At 43.9% G+C, this 18,497-nt stretch overlaps 1 long non-coding RNA gene across 1 annotated transcript; it reads left to right on the plus strand.

Annotated features, from left to right (window-relative positions):
* Positions 1-2: 2 nt before the first annotated feature.
* On the plus strand, positions 3-12,735 carry LOC120411810. Its single transcript, XR_005604359.1, has 4 exons — positions 3-323; positions 1,138-1,243; positions 5,803-5,987; positions 6,593-12,735. It is a non-coding gene; the product is annotated as an uncharacterized LOC120411810 (long non-coding RNA).
* The last annotated feature ends 5,762 nt before the right edge of the window (positions 12,736-18,497 follow it).

Consider the following 18,497-nt stretch of genomic DNA (forward strand, 5'->3'; position numbering starts at 1 on the left):
CACCGCCCGCGCGGGGGGACATCCCCCGCCTCGCCTCCGCATCCCGGCCTCCCAGCGCTGCTGGCCGCTCTGTTCCTCCCCGGGCACAGCGGTCAAGGCACAGGGTGGTGCCGGCAGCGCCAGGAACGCGGAGCTAAAGGCCACCCACCTCCCCAGGCACCCGGCTCGAAGGCACCGACTAACCCAGCCATTTCCCCCGGCATCCCCCTTCCCCAGGCACCACGGCTCAGTCCTGCTGCTTCTCAGCATGTTGGTCATTCACAGAAGCCCAAGGCTGGCGCCAAGCCCTCCCTGTCACGTTTCGTGAGCACATCCCAAGGGAGGTAAGATGACCCCCACACCTCTCTGTGGAGAGGGTTGTCGGCGCATTGACTTGCTGTGGTGTTGCCCCAGGTTTAGGCAGGGCTGCGGCTAACTCCTTCAGGATACTGTCCATCCTTTTTGATTCATGGAGGGACACAGCACTTCCTCAGCTCCTGCAGCCCCCAGGCTTGGGTCCTGCTTGGCAGGAGAAGCAGGCTCTTGGCTGTGATACAGCCTGAGTTCTGTATCAAGATAACTCATTGGAAATAGTTGTCTGTCCGTCAGCACTTTAGGAGAGCAGGCTCTCCGATTCACTCTCAAAGCAGTAGTCAAGGTCAAACCCAGATGGCAGTTTTGGGGTTGGTTTGGACTGGCCAAAGGAAAAAAAAAAAAAAAGAAAAAGAAAAAAGAACAGCAATTTGCCTTTGCTAGGATTTCACAGCTAGGAATTTCCCCTAAAGAGGGAAATTGATGTCACAGCAGATCAGATTTTCTGTAATTAAGACATAACCTCTAGAGCATAAACGGGGGCAGAGAGGTCTCCGAATTGGCAGAAGGTGTGGACTGCCAGTCCCACAGGCAGGCAGACAGAGACACCCAAAATGAGCTTATATTTGTTTTTCCAGTAAGAGAAACGCTATTTTGAATTCAGTGCAGGAAAAGAAATTTATAGACTCTTTCCACTCCAATTCGTTTCCTCACAGTCTGCGCTTAGTTGGGAACTAGTCTTTGTGAAATAAAGAATGAGATCAATCTCTCTGAGAAAAGTGACCCTGATGAGTATAATGGTACTATTCATGGCATAAGCTTACCCTCGTGTGCAAATACCTGCAGATTCTGGTCATCCATTGCTCGCATTCCCTCGTGTCTGCATACACACGTCGAAAAGTAGGAACATTTGAAAGAAAGAATAAATCCAGGAACACAGGCAGATAAACAGGTATGTTCTTTTTTTAAACAGCTGCACTATGCTATGTTGGTAGCATCTGCAAATTCTTGGAAGCATTACTGCACATCTGTGTGTGGATGTTTTGAACATTCTTTGGGGTTATTGAAGAATATTTACACCACTGTAACCACAATGTGTACCTGAAGTCCCACCCTTTCTAAAAGTCCCACAAATTCAAGCACCATCAAAAATTCATCCTATCAGAACAGGACAAAGGCGTGGCGAATTTGTTGTGGCACATTTACAGATACAAAACTCCCTAAGGGAGACCTGGCCTTAAAACGTGGCAGCAATTTTGTCAAGGAACAGAGCTAAAACTGCTTTTTGGGCATTACATACAATGATAATCTTTTCTTTATAAAGGAAGCAGCGAATAAAAGTGCATAGAGGAAAAGAAAGTGTAGGGATAAGTCTTTGACTGTTCAGAACCAGTAGGTACATGAGGGAAATAATTGTTTCCAGACCAGAGCCAGGCAGCAGTCCACATTGTGTAGTGAAGAAAGAGCAGACAGCTTTCAGCACACTTGTTTCCAATCAAGTGGAAACCAAGTGTTTGAGGTTAGCCTAAATGGAAAACACAAATGATACAGGTTGCTAGTCCAATTCAGGGACAAGGATGGAAGCAAGAAAAGAGAAAAGTTGCTTTCACAGACACAGACTCTGGGCACTAGCACTGCTGTAGTTACTTGATGTTGCTGCAGAGCCTTCTCTGTGGCTTTGGCAATGTTGCCTTAGGTGCTGGACAAAGAGAACAAAAAGATCATTCCACTCTGACTCTCTTGCAATCTCAGTGTATATTCTTCAAGTAAAACTCCAGTGCTGGGTGTTAAAAGATCTTGCTTCTCCTTAAGCTGTGTTCTTCATTTGAATTTATACTTCCTGCTTCCAAAGAAAATCATTACAGTGCTTGAGGATACTGAAACAGGCTGGGTTAGGGCAAACAGTTGATCCAGGCAACTTTTGTCTTGTCCTTATTCAGGGGAGTGGAGCCATTAAAATGAACAGGATCTTCCACTTAGGAAGGGCATATACCCACTGCAGAATGTATTTAGTCTGAAATAAAGTGAGGACAGACACTTAGAGAAGGGCATGGAGCTGTCATAACTGTGTAACATCTTCCACTGACACACTGGCTAGAGGCGTCTAGGGAAAGAAATACCACAGCTGTCAAAGTCAGCGGCCTCCCAGCACCTCTGTGATACGTTAATTATCATATTTCATGTAAAAATAGTTGTCGCGAATGTGCTCGCTGTGCCCCATGAGCAGCATGGGTGGCTCAGCTGGGCTACAGCTGCTGTGCCCTCGGGCCCGGGGCTGCTGATCACCGCGGGGAGGTGGCTTTTTGTAGGAGCAATGGGACAGCCCTGCCGTGTGGGATCCAGTGGGAGGAACCGGACGTTTGGCTACCAGTGGGAGCAGGAGCCCCTATGCCCAGTGGAGCCAGATGAGAGGGCTGTTTGGGCAGGAGCGGAGATCAGCTGCACAGGAAGCAATTGCTGGACAGCAAAAGCGAACAATACAGCCAAGGCTGTTTTACTCCTCTCAGCCTTTAGTTAACGTTTTGCTTTGAGTGTTGTCCAAGCCTGCTCCCACACACAGCTCTCCAAGGCCCAGGGAACCCTGGCAGACCAGTACAGTGCTGGTGATCCTCTCAAGCACAAGTAGAACGGTCCTTTGCTATTTTATACACCCTCTTCCTGTGGAGTTGAGGTCCTGGTCCACATGTACTGAATTGAAGAAGAACCTCTTCCCCAATCCAAATCACAGTAACAGGCAAAAAAACCCCAAATTCAAAACACCTACTGAAACAAGATCCTGTACTGCAGAAATACCTCCTTCTGTGGAGAGGGGAGAACACTTGCATGGTAGATACTGGTCGTTGTAATCACTTGAATCCTTGAAGACCCATAATTAATATGGTGTAGGCTGCATTATAAAGCTAGAACAGGACAGAACGGACCAAAATCTACTTAACATCAATCCATTTTTGTTTTGTAAAAACAAAACAAAAATCGCAACAATTTAATCAAAAAGCAACTACAATCCTCAAGTACCCTCCTCCATCCATTCTTCCTTTATTATAAGATTCATTTTTAAAATTATTACTCCCTGTCAAGTTTTGGACTGGTTGGGCAAGACAGCCTTCCCTGTGTTTCAAAGATGAGTTGTCTAAACTGTCACTGTTCATCCCATCCAGCATCAGAAGGACCGTCAGCATCCTTGCAGTGGAAGTCAGTATCTGACAGCATTTCCTCACCAGTGAGTTGAATCTTAGACTTATGTAAAATACAGAAATAAATGGATAAATACAGAGTAATTCTACAGTCAACATATTGATTTTGTGTCCATGCCAGCATGACAGAAAATAAATCTGGCTAATATTTTACAAGAAAAAGAGCCACAGAAGACACAAGTGAAAATACAACACTGAATTATGTGCTGAGAATTGTCTCTGTTCAGGCAGGTGGCTGTCACAGGCACGGCACACATCTGCCCTGTCTGGGCTGGCAGGAGAAGCAGAGGCCTGAGAAAAGGCCTCTGGATGCTTATCTTGCATCAGCCTTTTTGCCTTTCTTCCGTGGTAAAACAGGTCAGAAAGAAGCTGGTTTTCCCAGCTCTCAGTGACCTCGGAGCTGGGTTACCCAGTCATTTGGTAGTTTCCCACTATCCCACAGGAACATATATAAGGGCAGAATTAAGCAGTGACTGGTTAATATTCTCTGTGCCAGCTCCTGTTCAGGCAACAAGAACACAGGGCTCTGCAAAGGCACCTGTAGCAAGTCACTGTGATTTAGGGCAGCCTGTGTACTGCACCTACATCTGCCTGAGCTTGTACAGCCACCCAGAGCACAAAGGAACCAGTTTTGTTCCCTGGGAGCCTCCTCCACGCATTCCTGGCTGCACCTTGCCCTGTGCTGCACCGAGACCTACAGCTTGGCACAGCCAGGAAAGGCAGCCAAAGATCTCTGTGATCCGTTCCGGGCTCTGCCCCTCCTGCGCTGTGGGGCCTGAGCAATGAGGCGATTGCCCACCTGCAGAACAGGCAGGATGGATTGAGACATCCTGTGTCTCCTGGGGACTTTGTGTCTGACCTGCCTGAAGGTCACACACCTGGGAGCCTTGAAGGAAGGGATACATACATCCCATGCATCCATGCCCAGCACACATATGCAGAGCTTTAGCGCTGAACTAAGGACGTCAGTTTGCCTCACAGGCTTCAGGATTTGCAGAAGGACTTTGGAGAACTGTTACAGAGCTCAAGAGGCTAAGATGTATATATGGAAAATATTATGCATAGTGCATTACTCTAACAAGGAGTTATATACACACACTACAGGCAAGAATGTTTAGGAACTCTTGAACAAGCACAGGATATGACATTTCCTCTTGTTGCAATGCATATATGGCTGTGGTACCTTTCCCTCAGCTAGTAAACTCTCCAGGGTGAAGATGTGAAGGTCTGATGTGAAAGCCTGGTTTTATGTCTGGGTATAGCCAGCTGTTTCAATGCCACCCTTCCTGTTTTTTCTGGATGCCAGGGAAGAGCCCTGCTTTGCAGGTGGTGTGTGTCACAGCTGTGGTCCTCTGTGCTGCAGCAGGGCTTTACATGGGCACTTTGGCTCACAGCTGCTATTTGCAGATAATAGGAGTATAAACATATGTGCATGTTTGGGGACTAACCCATGATTCAGCATAAATGTTTCCTTTTTTTTGCACAGACCAAACTACAGGCAGTAGGAGCACATCAAGTAAGTATTGTCGAGTTTTACTGAGGTTCAGTAAAACTAAAACCATAAAGGGGAATCCTTCCCCACTGGGGCTTGAGGCCACTGAAAGTTGTACCCAGGACTGTGGCTGAGTAGATAAAACAATTAGAACTCCAGTACTGCTTCGTTATCTGAAGAAGTTTTTCCTATTCATGGGCCACAGTTACTCCACTAGACTGTGAACACACAGCCAGAATTGAGCAGCTTTTCATTTATTTGAGATAGCTATGATCACAGCAGGAAAAAGAAGCTGTTTTCCAAGTAAGCAGTGTGTGTCACATAGACTTTTTTGGAATCAGTAGTACATGAAGGGGCTGTGAGATTCTACTGCACCTTTTAGGGATGAGATGAGCATGGAATCACAAGAAATGCTGTCCAAGTTTCCACTCTGCAATGAGTGATATCTGTGTTTTGAAAAACTGGGAGAGAGAGGGCACTGAAGAAGACATGATTAATAATTTTAAAGCTCATACTGAGCTGTAGCCATTTAATTTAAAATAAAGCATTTTGGTTTTCTCTAGGAATCTAGTTTTGCTCGTGGTATAATAATATAGTTTAAGGATTTACCATAATACTGCTATAATGGACAGATGTTTATCTTTGTTCCTATGCCTGTGAAAGGAAAAAAAGCTGAACTTTGAATGAGTGCAGCACAGTTAAATAAACCAGCAGGTCTAGGTCGAGTCTTCATAATTTTAAATATCTAAAGCAATAGTTATGAAAATATGCCTAAATGATGTTGCCAGACAGCAGAGTATTATCTGTGCTGTTTTCTGTATGCAGCACTGTTCATTGCTATGCAACAAATCGCAAAGGTCAGCAGACCCTGACTCTGAAAAGCAGCTGTGTTATAGCAGTTACTGGAAAACACCAGTCCTTGCACATAAAATTGCTTCAAGCAAGAACATCTTTCCCAGAAAGACTGAGATCTGCATGCTGGCTCACGCTTGTCCTCTGAACAGCTAGAGGTAAGTAAAGCCCTTACAGAAAAACAGCACACATGTCCACCTAGGATATTTTCCGAAGTGTCACAAGTTTCTGTACATACATCCATGCACACAAATATGCCCAGGCATAATGAGGGGGCACTTTAATAGCACCAAGAGCAGCTTCTCCAGCTCCAGCTAACACTAGTCAGAGCCTTATCTCCCTGCAGCCCCTTGCCCCAGCTCTGGAGATAACCACTCTTGGAGCACTCTGGAGACATCCCCTCCTGGAGCTGTGAACTGCTCTCTGAGCTGCCTCCCCAGCTCTGGATTTAAGCAGCAAATTGAGCAATGCAACGCAGTTTCCCTTGCTGGGCTTCTACCTCCTCTGGCTGGTATGCCCAGGACAAGCCTCCCTTTTGTGCTGCCCTTCTTCCTCCCTCAGGTATTTCCAGGTTGCTCCTGGATCAGCAGAGTTATTTCTCTCTGAGAGGGCACTTGTCTAAGATTTCTAAGTCACCACTGCAGAGTTTCAGGTCACTGGCATTTCCCACTCCACTGCCGTGAGCTCTCGAATACCAGGCAACACTAGAACTGGAGTTTTCACTTCTGTGTAACTAAACTGAGAAATTTAAACCCATGTTTAGGTGCCTGAGTAAGAAGACAGATGTTGAGAGCTGGGATGGTCCCTCTCACTGCCATGAAGTTTGCCACTATTCACGACTCTCTGTGCTCCAAGGGAGCGGTTCCCCATCCTTCTTTTCCTTTACAAAAGGTGAAAGATAGTTCATGGTCTGGCTGCTTGAAATTAGGACACTAAAAACACACTACAGCTGGGGAAGATGAAGAACTGGCCCAGAGGAGAGGTATTAACCATGCATTTCCTATCTTGCTGAATGGGGGCTGATGAGCTAAACTGCAGCATTAATGATTCCTAAATGTTATGTATTTTCTCCCCACTTCCTGCTGGATGGGGACTGACACCACAGAGTTCCAGCTGGCTGGTCTTTTCTTCCCAGGAGAATTCACCTCTTTGCCTTAGTAACTGAATGAGATGCAAAAACAAGTACAGACGAGGAGAGATGTGGGGCCTGCATGTCCTCAGCAGAAATGCTGTGTTCACTTCCCACTTGTTCTTCGCTGCTTTTCCATTCTTTGCTCTCCTCCTTTCTGGGCACAGCTATAGGGCCTGTAGCCCTCGATGTCTGAACCAGATTCTCCCACAATCCTTGACAGCAGCATTCCAGACTGGATTAAGTAGGACTTCAGGCTGGCCTGAGCCATGCAGAGCTGGCAGAAGATGGAGCTGCAGAGGGGCACAACAAAGAGGCTCAGCTGCTCCCTGGTGGGGATCTCCCATGGCTCCCTCCAGCCGGGCCTGCACCCACACTCCAGCCACTCTGCCCACGGGCTTCTGCTGTTTGAGAAGAGCAGGACTTGTCTGGCAAGTGGGACAGAGAGACACCTGCCTGGACAGAAAGAGCGTGGAAATGGGAGGACCAGGAGAGCTGGTGAGGCTCTGCTGGTTCCAGTGCCAGGTGGGAAGCTTTGCCCTCAGAGATGGTGGCTTCTTTGATGTCTCTTCACCCTTTGTGGACACAGCCTGCACCCCCAGCTGGAGGCACTGGAAAAGCTGGCAGCTGTCGTGATCTTCTCTCCGCTGGGAACAGACTGAAACTGTTTTTCTTCAGGACTGTTTTATGAGGAGCGGGAAGAGAGCACCCGGACAGAGCACTAAGGATTAACTTTAAAAATGTGTCTCCCTTTGACAAAATGTTTGAGCTTTGCCAGTTCCTTTACGTTCTCTCTCACTGGCTGAGGACAGCCTTGTCCTGAATAGGAAAACGGGAACAGTGCAAGAGCACAGATGTCTGACATCTTCCTGTCTTCTGGCTCAGAGAGACGGAGATTAATAAAAGCTGCCAGAGAAATGCCTTGGAATAACCCTTTCTGGTAGGAGACACAGTATCCTGGAAACACCCATCACTTGGCAGAGACACTAATTTCATTCCTTAGCTACACAAGCAAATTTCTTTAAGTCTTCTCAAGATCATTTTTTTAGACTGGATTGCAAATGTTTTATGTTAAAACAAAAACAAACAAAACACAACAAAAAAACCCCAACCACTTTGTTTCCTTCTGTTTTACATATGTGGCATTTCCTAAAAGGAACAAATTGTTGAAACAATGAAATATTTTCCTTTTTTACAGCCCTATCTTTCATTAAGAGACAGTTTGCCTAACATCTCTTCTTCCCTGTTAAGATGATGGATGGGGCTGAACAAGACTTACTGGATCCAGTGAGGTGCCATTTGCGTCACCAGCCACAGTGGTCATTGGGGAATGATCTGCCATTTCAATTGTTTCAAAGAGAGATGAAGAGGAAAATGGAGCAGGCTGAGATTTATTACAGTGGATGGAACAGACTTTGAAGTTAGACAAGTGGAAATTTGGATTATTTGCAGGAACAGATCCTATGTGAGGCTGTTGAGTTAGGCAGGGCCCTGATTTTGGAGGAAACATCATGAGTGTGCTCAGACATGAAACCTCCAAGAAAGACAGTTGGAGGCTGCCTTAGCAATCTAGAAAGTGGGGCATCAGTGATGAACCAGAGAATGGAGTTCATCCTCACTGCACTTCTCAATAAGCTGGGCCCAGCTCTCCCCTGGATGTCATTCCATTATAGTTGCTGGAGGGACACTGGAAGGGACTTCAGAATAACAGGTGAAACTTTGGTCTTCTACAAGTCAGCTTCCATTTTGCTGCAGAAGGCTTTCCTTTGCACTCTTGAGACCACCAGAGAGGAGGAGATGAACTCTAACAACTAAGAAAAGGCCAGCCATCAGATTTACTGCCTAAACAGTGATCTCACCTGCAGAGATTTTTACATGGCCTCTAACACTTCCCAACTCCTAACTTGAAAGCCCTGAACTACCTGCACTGTCACATTCCCATCCTCTCCCAGGGAAATCAACTGGATGGAAAGTGACAAGTATACACAAGTCCTGTGAACTCTTAGGAACACTTCTGAAAGCTGAGCTAAGGAGAATGAGAGACAAAATGCCCATGTTACTGGAAGTGGTGAGTGCCCTAGAAAGCCTTCCCAAAATTCTTGAGACACACACCAGTGACTCTTTCACTGCTCGGCCTCACTGAAACTGCGAATTTGTCAGTGGTTTAATGTTCCCTCCATGCCTTTTTCTCACCTCCAGTCCATCAAGCTGATGGACAGTTCTGCTCATGGAGAAACCTGTAATAATTCCATGGAAGCGAAAAGACTGAATCTTAGAGGAGTGAAATCAGACCATGAGGATTTAGTAGCAAATTTTACAGGGACAGAGAGAATCGGGGTTGGGGCTGTTCTAAAAGAAACCGTTTGACCAAACATTTGCTAAGTTCTTTCCTCCTCCTTCCTTTCTGAACACAGTTATTTGTCCCAGTAGTTAGATTCACACTCTTTCATGTCCAAACTAATTTCTTTCACATGATTAATCAGCAGCTGGAGGCAGGTGATGTCATGGACTTTGACATTAGATTGTCATCAAATATTACATTTCTCTCTTTTTTAACTAAACAGCTGCAGTGATGGCTTTGCTGGCTGGTGGCCAGCTGAGTCTCTCCACAGAAATGTAACACTCCTTGCCTCTGTTTTCCCATATTCCCAACTTGTTTGCTCTGTGATGGAAAACTTTACTTCCTTGGCAAGACACTTAGTAGCACCTACAGTTGCAATGCATCCAAGAAAAATATACTGCAAGGACCAGGGGAGTCCTTACAGGCCTGACAAAAGAGGGATTCATCCCTTTTTCTTTAGAGGGAAAGTAGTGCTGGGGCAGCTTCCATGTCCTAAGGTAATTGAACAAATAGATTTTCATTTTAGATGGAAGATGGATGGAAGGAGTTTGGAGTCCCTCAGATGCAGGCTGTCAATATGAACACACATTTCAATTGCATTTACCTGAAAACAAAATGTGTCTCAGCTTCCGGACATCCAGAAAAAGGATGATGATCCTTGCAGGAAGAGTGCAAGGATCTCTTGCTGACAAGAGATCAAACAAGAGACAAATTTCTGTTGATGAAATTTGCTTGGCAGTTGTTAAGAGATGTCATCTACCAGGTTTACCAGAGATAGATAATGCCTGAAGTCAGCACTGCACTTCATTTTCTGTTAAAAACCTGATTAATGACATTCATCTTTTCCCCTCAAAATTATGCTCTCCCACTCCTAATGCTTAAATGATTCTCAGAGTGGTTTTTTTTTCCTTGGGGTGAATATTACCATTTGCCTGGTACAGTAAGTTGTAAAAAGGGAAGGTTGGGCCTTGAATTATCTAAAAACTTCAGGGGGTTTGTCAAGTTCTGTCTCAAACAAAGTACTGGTTTAAAAAGCCCACACGTGGTCTAACCTGCTCTCAATGATAAATGCTGTCTTTAGAAGGGTAGTCCTGATGGGTTGGTTTTGGAATAATTTTCATTTTCATTTTCAAACATTTCAAAGTGTGCATAACACACTCGTGAGCATAAATGTTGATGAGTTTTGGTTGATTTGGTTTAATTGAGACATTAGCTGTATTGCAGGTAAATGAATCTGGAATAGCTATTACAGCACTCAGTTTTCCAAATCATTACAGAAGGATGAGCTTACAGTCAAATATTTTATGTTGATATGCTTAAGCATTTAAAATTATGGAAGCTTTTCATCAATAAGTGCAAAATTATTGCAGCAATTCTGAGTACCAGCAGGATTTGAAAGCCTCTAATTAATTTTGCTTACATTTGAAATAAGCAGAATAATAAACCAGATCAATCCCTGGGAAGACTCACATAAAGTTGATTATATCCCACCTGAAATAAGTCTTGGCTCTTTCTCTGTCACTTAGATAATCCATGAAAAACCCCCAAAAGGCTAACAACTGTAGCTAGAAACACAAATTATAGTCTGCATATGTTAGCTTGTTATGTCCAAAGAAAAATACCTACTGATTTGAATAGGCTACAGATCAGGTCTTACACTGTACACCCAAATTAGAAATTCATCTGTCTCTGGGACAGAAACTTATCAAGTTCTCTCTTCCAGAATTCAGTTCAAAATCCCTTCTGCTTCTGAGGAAGTACTTTTTTCCACATTTCCTATTTTCACTTGTACTATTCAGAGATCGAAAGCAAGGATTTACATACAAGGTGCTAAATAATATGCTGAATTCAAATCAGTTTCCACTGGGCAGATATCATTTTTTCCATCCACATTTAAAGTAAGCATACTGGACCAGCCTTTCTTTTAACAAGCCGATGCAATGTAAACAGGATGAATGAATAGGTAACTCTCTGCAGATGGAAGAGCTCCGAGCATTGGGCAGTGGGGAGGCCAGTCCTGCCCATGGCACAAATCAGAAAATGGAGAGCAATGGAGAGAGAACTGATGCCCAACACAGTGCAGGGAAGCAGCAGCAGAGAAAGCAATAAGGGTTTTCTTGCCCACAAGCCCAAGCCAGGACCACCCTGGGGTCTCAGGACTGCATTGATGGCCTTGGCTCTTGTATTTACAGAGAAGGACTGACAAAAATAGCTAAAGCCTTTTTCCTCATTCCTGTTTTCTCATGGTTACATTTGCATGATGAAGTTCAGTGAAGCCAAGACACTGGGTACGTTACTTGTACTTGTCCTGTGACTGGCTGTTCTTTTACTGTCCGAGCTCTTGTTGTAGTAATTTATCTGCAGCTGCCTCAGCTCAGCTTGGCCCTGCCACATGGGCAGCCTTTGTTTTCCATCTCCCTGCAGGTGAACAGCAAAGTCCAGACAATTTGCTCTGTGTGGCTATCTGAGCCAGGCCTTCCATGGGTTTCAGGCAGCTCAAGGAAACCCTTCTTGCTCTGCCCAAACTCCCAGCCTTTATTAGCTCTGCTCATACTATTCCAGTACTTCTTGGGCTCACATCTCTTGTCCTCACGCTGCTGTTAGTGTTTCATAAAACTCATGGAGTCAGACCCAAATGCTGAAGGGAAGAGAAGCACTGACTCCTGCAGGCATTGAATCAAATTTTTCCTTTACTGAAAGACATGCAGTCTTGCAGAGAGGGTTGAATCTAAAAGCGCAGTGGAGCATCATTGGTTTTGCTGTTTGGGTTCCTGAAGGATAAATATCAAATAAAGGCACATGAAACCCACCCAAGAAAGGGCTGGCATGAGTAGCTCCTGTTTATTTAAATTTGAAAATGTACTCAGGTAACCTTTTATTCACAGTTAATCTTATGGAGCAGCCACTGAGACACTGCTGGAAGTTGAGAGTATCACCTCAGTACCTGAAGCAGTGCTAATGAAACCACAGAGCTGGGCTATTCTACAGAGAAATGGAGAGACACAGAAAACAGATTTCTGTTTTCTTTTAACATCACGTCTTTTAGCTGCAGAACCCGTAGGTACGTAAAGGAGGCCAGGAGGTGCCAGTCAGGGAGCCACATGGAGAAGGGGAAGCCATGCCTCGAGGAGAAGCAGCCCCACAAGCACAGCAGTCAGGCAGTAGCTGCAGCCCCAGCCCTGCTGCTCAAAGCTCTTTGCCCAGGCAGTGAAGCAGGAGCTTCGCCTCAAGAACAAAAAGAGTACAAACATTTCTGCATGGGTGAAAGGTGCCCAGCTGAAAAAGTTCAAGTTTGGGGCACTGCTACTCCTAACACTTTTCCTCATCCTCCTGTGGGACCAGCTCCCAGAGACAACTGGATGCAGCAGCGACCTTTCAGGACTTATGAAATGCAAACACAGCTTTATTTGCTTCCTGACCCTTGGCTCAAAACATCTGCAGCTTTATAAATGAAAAACAACCACTGTGATTTAGCAACTTCTTCTGCCTCTGCTTCGTTTTTGCCAAAAGACAGAGGCCACGCTGTGATGTGATCATGGGTGTTGTGGTGACATTTGAGAACTATCAGTTGGGCTCCCCTGGCAGCTGGCACCACTGCTTCTCATGTTGCATCTTGTCTAGCAGGACAAGGCCTGGCTGGTCAGGTAAAGGGCCACAGCTGGAGATTTTAGTCAAACTGAGAAAATAGATTGAAAATGGAGCCTTCCTCCTCAGAAACATTTTGAGTTTCTGTTCCAGACAACAGTTGACTTGGCAGTCTCAACTTCTCTTGTCCCTTCAGTATGTGATAGAAAAGCTGCTGCTGCTGCCGCTCCTTTTGTGCCTCTACTAGAAGAAAAAGCTGATCAAGTTTTGCCAGATCAACCCTGGGCCATGGGCATAGGTGCTAATTTTTTTGAGGAGAGCTCTGGCAAAGTTTTTCATCCCTCTTCTTCTTCTTCTTCTTCCTGAAGAAACTTCGGAAATTTGTTGGAAGCAATTGGTTCCAGTCAATTTGGTAGGGTGATGCTGGAAACTGCAGAATGGTTGCTGAAGGATTCTTCAAAAATAAAGTGGTGGGAAGGAGAGAATTTCTGCAAATATTTGCAACTGAGTCCATGGAAATGTTCATTTTTCAGCTTCGTCTTCATGGATTCAGCAAAATGGAAAGGGATTCTCCAGTATCTGCCTCATGTGACAAACTTCAAGCAGTAGCAGCAGCAGGTTGAGCTTTTGGCAAAGTAAATCAGTTCCTTTGCACATGAAATAACTCTCAGAATGTCTGGTAGGACAGATGTAGGTACATATACAGTAAGCCTTTACAAGGTAGGAGATGAGGGCGGTAGGGAATGTCCTGATTTTGTCTCTCTGGTTATTCTCAGCAAATCTTGACGCAGTATTTCTTAGCAGCAGAAATACTGAAAAAATAAGTTTTGGTTATTTCTAATTACTTTAAGCCCAGGAAGTGGAAATATAGTGTCATCATACTGTGCTTTTTTCATCCTTGATCTGTATCTTGCCGTACCAAAAATTTTAATTTTCTTGTGGCATCTGCTGAATGCTGACAAGATACATATTAGTATCGTCATAGTACCTATAAATTCATTTCACACTGAAGTGGCTGAAAACAACTAATATTTGTGTTTCTACATCCATTTTTATGCTTTGGAAAATTCTACATTTCTCTGCTCCCAAATGACAAAAACACAAGGAGGATTATGACTTAACAGAGCTGTATTGTACCATTTTATTCAGCCTCAATTACAGATTTAAAATGCCCCTATGAGGCCTTTTTAATATCCATCTTTATCTTTTTTTTAATCAAATGCTTAGTTATCATCGCTTTGTTTGGAAATGATGACAACTAACTTGTCTCCTCTGGATTTTTTTGGTACTCTTCTATTATCACTCCTATTTCAAGAGAGATTACATCACCTGCCACGAACCTGGAAGTGGTGTAAAAAACAGAGCACCTGATGTACTCTCACCAAACCCTGGTTTGAAGGAAGGCTGCCTGAGGAGAAGTACAGACATGCAGCCTGTGGTAGGAGCAGCTTCTGTGGAGAAGAATGATTCCCTATCACCACGACTCTGCAGACAGGCCCTGGTTGGTGTCCAACTCCATCTGATACTTCACTGCACAATAATAACTCTTTTCTAGCTGGCTTGTCCTTTCTCCCCAGTCTCTACATCCTGAGGGGCTACTTTCAGGGAGATGAGCTGGTTTGTCCCAGTCCAGGGAAGCCAAAGGCCCCAGGCACTAGCAGTGTGCTCAGCAAAACCCAGAAAAAGGGCAGCACGTGGCTAATACAGGAGCTGCACCAGCAGCAAAGGCCATTCCCATAAAATATATCACTCATATTTCCTGGTGAGTCAAACCTCCTTCCTCCCCTCAGGTCAGACTAAGGAAGAGTGCAAGGAACAGGTTTGGGGTTTTCCTGTCCATCCTACATTACATCAGGGTGTAATGACAGCACTGCAGCTGGCAAAGCTGTGCAGCTGTCCTACAGGAGTCACACACTGTCCTTCCTGTCTCCATGGTGAGTGGATATGCTTTCATGGCACACTGGAAATGACACAGTCCAGTGCTCAGTGGCTGCTGAATGCTCAACTCTGGCATTGATCAGGGATCCTGGGATTTGCCAGAAAAAATGCTGTCCAGGAAGCAATTCCCTTTCCACTCTTTCCCTCCCTTTGTTCCCCGTAACCCTTCTTCTTCCTTTTCTCCCCATCTTTCCTTCTTTCCTTTCTTCCTTCCTTCTCTCCCTCCTCTTTCTCTCCCTCCTTCTAAAGAACAGCTCATACTATTGTTTATCACCATATAATATTGCTGGCCATCAGGAAACCTTGGAAACCAAGGAAAACAGAGATCCTGTGACAAAACTCAAGAGAACAATGGCTTCAAGGGCACTCAGCTCTTGGCAGCATGAGCACCACGGCGAGCTCAGCATCTGGCAGGATGGACCCTGAATTATGATGACAAGACGACAAGGAAGCACAGAAGAACATTAGGAAAAGATGAAGAAAGATGCATTCCTTTCTGGAATGAGATGGGCAATGCACCACTGCAGGTATTTGTTTAGAATTTCATGTTGCACCATGATCCATATTCAAAAGTTTGATGTGTTTTCTCAGAACATCTGACATAAATTGAACTGCAGACCTCCAAAAAGTCTTAGTTTTGAAGGCAGCAGAGTTAACAGTTTTTGTATTATCAATTCTTTGTCCCATCTGCCATTCTTTCTTTCTCTTTTTAGCTCTTCTTTCTCCATTGGTGGGGACTGGCCAGCTTATATGGTGGTGAGAGTCAATTTGACAATTTGCAGACACTAATGAAGGTGTTTGGGTTCATTTCTGTGTATGTTTAAATAGCTATTCTTTATGATTCAATTTTTCTTGCATGAGTCAACTTATGCTTGTTTCAGACTTCACAAAAACATTTTTACAGCAAAAAGACTCCCATCACTGTAAGTCCTCCTATAAAAGTACACAGGAGGCTGGTGTCATTTGTATGCTTTTTCCACTCTCTATAGATTTCAATAGGAGATTATATCCTATTTATAGAAGTCCACTGAACAATTCAAATAAACCACAAACACTAATAAGAGATGCTGACAACTGACCTCTTTCAGCACATGTTTAGAGTGATTAGCTGTCCATCAACTTTGCAGTATAGTTTGGCTGAACCAAAAATTATGTTAATGTTGTTAACATAGAAAGGAACTATTTCAGCATGTCAGAAATGTATTCACTTTACAATGAGATCAAAAGAGATCACAACATTAGACACAGTTCTTCTCTTTGACTAAATCTGGTGGATGTAAAACAGTTTGGAGAAGATGCTTCTGTGGGAAATGAGAGGTGTGGGTCACATCCTTTCAGATGTGGGTTTTACACTGCCTACATGAGTGCTTGTGTTTGCAGAAGAGGTGGCCACTACCATCAGCTATTTTATAAATCTACTATTTAACTTGCTTTTTCACTATACGAAGGAAAGATTTCATTTTGAGTTGACTAAAGTATGTTCCACAAACCAGAGCAAAATTTTACAGTTTTCCTTGTGAATGCAAATAAACCCCATATATCTCTACTATGGATCAGTTGAAACCAATTTTAGCCCAACTCTGATTTATTTCGCTCAGCTACCCCACTCAAAATTTATTCAAATTACCCTATGTGTCAGAACCTCATAAATATAAGTGAAAAGCACATGTATATAACATGCAGTGGTGGAACCCTGGGTTCTGAGAATTTCAGCCTTTCAGTGCTGACAAGCAGTGATCCTCAGAATCACACTGTATTTGACCTGAAACCTTAGGAAAAGCTCCCTAAATTGTGTTATAACACTGAGGTTGTTACTGTGCAATTAAAACTTATATCACTGGGTGGAATATGTAGAGATGTGGAAAATTAGGTTTAGGGGATATAGGTTACAATATGGAGGAATTTGGGTGTGGATCTTCTTCTTCCTTTCTCCTTTCTCCTTTCTCCTTCTTCTTCACAAATCTAGGGGTTATGCTATTGGGTCAAAAGTCCCGCACAGCGGGACATGAAAAGTTAGTAATTGGATTATAAATAAAAACATATTACTTAGTATTTCATAATTGGTTAATTTAGACCTTAAAAAACCTTGGAAGTTAGAACTCATGGCCATGTTCCACCTTGTTAACTTGAAAGCACACTCTGTGCAGCTGTATTATAGATAAGATATAATAACCAAGTCCTAAGATGAATTCTCAGTCTCCTGCATTTTAATTCAAACTGAGTAAAAAAACCTCACAAAACAGAAGCAAAGAAGAAAAGAAACGGCAAAAAAAGAGAAAATCAAAAAAAGGGAAAATTAATAATGCAGGAGTCTCTCTGCCCAAGAGTTTACTCTCCAAGTCAGGCATCATAAAGGTTCTCATCTCTATGAATATTTAGTAAGTCTGCGCAGGAATTGGGAAGCCAGCCTGGACTATGAGTATTCTAAATCAGCGCCTAAGCCAGAAGCTCTTCTCTCCTTGCTGCTCAAATCTCCCACTTCTACTTCCTTTCTGCAGCAAAGCTACTCTGGTTCTGGTGGCTGAAGGCTCTCAGAAGTGCTGATTCCCTTAGTGTGCACAAGGTAGCTCTTCAGAAGCCATTAGATATATTAGCTCAGCACTGGGATTAGAGTCGAACAGAGGTTCTGTGCTCAGACAGAACCTCTACAGCAGGAACAAGTTCATATTTTCAAGGTATAGGAGCACTCCTCTGCCATCACCTGCTGAGTGCATCTGCTGTGTCACTGGCTGTTTTGACTGCAGCTCGGGATCTGAGGGCTAGACTTGATTCAGCACGCACAAGGAATCTTCCCTGAATAAGCAGAGTAGGAGTTGAGTTTATAAGAAGTGTGACAGTGGCTGTCTGAGACAAGAAATTACTTTTAGAGGTGAAACGTTTTAACGGGTTTCTAATATAGCTGTGCTGGGTGGAAGAATTAAATGAATCTCACGTTGTTATGGAACCTCCTGTATACATGTTGCAATAAACAGGAGTGTGAAAAGCTCTGAGAAGAACACAGGAGACAGAAATGCAGATTAGGGAGGAAAGCAGAGATGGGTGAGAAATGATCTAACTGTTGGCATTGTGTGCAGTACAGTGGGCATTGCTCATCTCCATCAACAGAATAGCTCTTTGCCACCCCCTCCCTCCCTAGAGGGGCTGCCTCGAGGCACTTCTCACTCGGTGGGGATTATGATCTTTCCCATGCAGATGGGACAACCAAGGCAGGGAAAGGTCAAGACCAACATTTTAAAAGCTGATTTTTGGTGGCTTGATTTCTGCATGTCTAAAAGGAAACCAGTCTTGTTTCCTTAATGAAAGCCACGACTTTCATGAACCTCATAACCTTCATGAACCTCATGACTTGCACAAGTGTGGACTATTGTCTGCCCAGCACATATAAAAACGAGGTCCAAGGTGTCTCAGATTCAGCATTTGAGATGGGTACATGGGAAATGTTGGTCTCTTAAATGCTACTCTAGCTCATACAGAAAGTCACCACGATTAATGTTTCCTTTTCCAAATTATAGTGGAGGAATCTTCTTTTTAAATAATATATCTGATTTGGATGCTACTCATCACAGTTTTTGTATTCACATTGGAATACAAGCTGTCCACAAATAACGTGAAGGTATCTATAGAGTTGCATTTGCTTTTTCCTGACATTTGTATGAGTAAACTCATCTGACTTCA

Source organism: Corvus cornix, chromosome 3 (assembly GCF_000738735.6).
Source record: "Corvus cornix cornix isolate S_Up_H32 chromosome 3, ASM73873v5, whole genome shotgun sequence".
Lineage (NCBI taxonomy): Eukaryota > Metazoa > Chordata > Aves > Passeriformes > Corvidae > Corvus > Corvus cornix.